Here is a 2342-nt window from a genome sequence, read left to right as displayed (position 1 = left end):
TTTGATATCGGTGTTAATCCGAGATGGGATGTGACGTTGGATTGGACGTGGTACCGGTGTGGCCCGGACTAGCCTCACTGCCTTGTTCTCACATGCTTTAGAACCTGCTAATGATGTCACCTGTAGATTGGGCAGGAACATGGTTTTGTTGTCACCTTGGAAAACGTATAAATTGCCTAATGATCATTTTAACTGTGGTAGTTAGCAGTGATCAATGTATCCTTGTGATAAAGACTGGATTCATGGATGGATATCACTTTGTTTTATTATTATTGTTATTCATATTATTTTGAACTATTTTTGTGGCCAGATAATGGAAAGATGGCGCCTGTTTTAAGTCTGTGGCAGGGTTTTGCCACTGTTAAGACGAACTCAATGAATGTAGTCTTCTTACCTTATGGACGCTCATGAATTATTGTGTTTTTCCCCCAAGTACTCAAGTTTGTTTTGTATTGTAATAATAAACCTACTATTTGACTGTTAAACTTCAATTCTGCCTGTTCATTGGAGATGAAAGCATGGGGCTTTCTTCTTCTGTTTCTCTTCTGTTTCTCTTCTGTTCTTCACAGTTTCTCTCTCTCTCTCTCTCTCTCTCTCTTCTCCTCTCCTCTCCCTCTCCCTCTCCCTCTCCCTCTCCCTCTCCCTCTCCCTCTCTCTTCTCTCTTCTCTCTAAGACATTGACACATAAGACAAATGATGCCAGATGGAGCGACGTATAGTCGCCAGCGTACCCGGGACACCAAGGATACAGGGTGTGTAGTAGAAAGCAGGATTGGTGGATAATAGAAGATAGTAGATATTACACAAACAGTGCTAAGCATAAGTGAATACACCCATGCTAAAAGTTGACTAAAAAGAGGAGTAAAAAATCATCTTTTGGAAACTGATCTTAATGCCTTAATTAATAGATTAATAGAATGAATAGATGGTTTTATTTCAGTTAGTGATTTATGGACTTATGGAAAGTACCCCCCAATGCCAATCTCTAGGTATGGTGAAGGGTATATGATGTCGGGCTATTTTAAGGCCAAGGGAACTTTATCAGGATGCATAGTATCCTGGATTCATGTACTAACTGGCCTTTAAAAATAAAAATCTGCCTGCCTCTATGGGAATTTAACATAGGGGTGTACATTTTACGATACATTATTAATTCACAAAAAAAAATTGGTGTCCTTAAAGGTTGGATTTTTTTCCTCTTTTTTTTTAATTAAGGCATCAAGATCAATTCCAATTTTTATTCCTCGTTTTAGTCAACTTTAGCATTGGTTGTATTCACTTATGCTTAGCACTGCTTAACTAAACAAGATGGCAAGCAACAGGGGAATTGCCACAAACTTGCTTCTGCTTGATGAATGTCAGTGCTCCTCTGGCTTTAGGTCCATCTTATCACTTTTTTGTTTCATAGTATATAGGGCCTACACCCTAGGAGATCCGGGATGCTTCTTCCTGTTGCTAGTTGACCTCCCTGTTTTTATACACACACAAAGCTCACTGTTACCATTTATGGTCATCACATTACTGAAACTCCTGAACATGTCAGAATGTGTAACATTCCCGTAATATATTTGAAACACTTGGAACTTTCATATAATCTATATTTATTAAATAAAGTGAAATATTTCAAGCCTTCTTTTTGTTTTTCTATTCTAATTGTGATGATTATGGTTTACAGCTCATGGAAATCAAAAACCCAGAATCTCAAAATATTAGAATAAAGAATACAGAAATGTAGACCTGACATTTAAAACACCAGCAATGGTTTCCTGAGCCTTTAATCTCTCAGTCTATGCTCAGTCTAATTTTCTGAGATGCACCTGTATTTCCATTTACTAATCTTAAAGAGTGTGCTTAATAACTTAATTTTCCTTTTTTCTTCATGGCCCAGATGTGAAATATAAGCTGTGATGTTGCTGACATTCCACTAGGGGGCAGCAGTGTCCGGTTTTCCTCCGTCTCCCAGTGCAGCCCTGATGTGGGTAAACCAGCTCTGGTCCCGAGGGTCTATGGGAAAAGCCCAGTCTGAGGCTGCAGTCTTGTGATCAGATTGATCAGATGGACAGTACACAGAGCTATATGTTTTACCTCTCAAGCATGTTGTGCTTTTTTTGTTGCTTGTTTGGTTTGTCAGAGAGAGCTGGGAGGGTGATGTGATAACTCTAAGCAAGATATTTGTTTTGTTGGAGAGAGTGGGATTTTACCTACCTTGACAAACATTCTATACTTTAATGGACTATAGACATGTATAAGACATGGGAAATCACGTCTCTCTTTCTCTCTCTCTCTCTTGCTTAATCTGTCTTTGTGCTGTGGTGATAGAGCCAGCATCACTAAAAGTAATT

Source organism: Alosa pseudoharengus, unplaced genomic scaffold (assembly GCF_046254945.1).
Source record: "Alosa pseudoharengus isolate Yale_2024_CS ecotype anadromous, Long Island Sound unplaced genomic scaffold, YU_APseudo_1.1 YU_APseudo_1.1_scf_2, whole genome shotgun sequence".
Lineage (NCBI taxonomy): Eukaryota > Metazoa > Chordata > Actinopteri > Clupeiformes > Clupeidae > Alosa > Alosa pseudoharengus.
Note: the sequence above shows the minus strand (reverse complement) of the source record.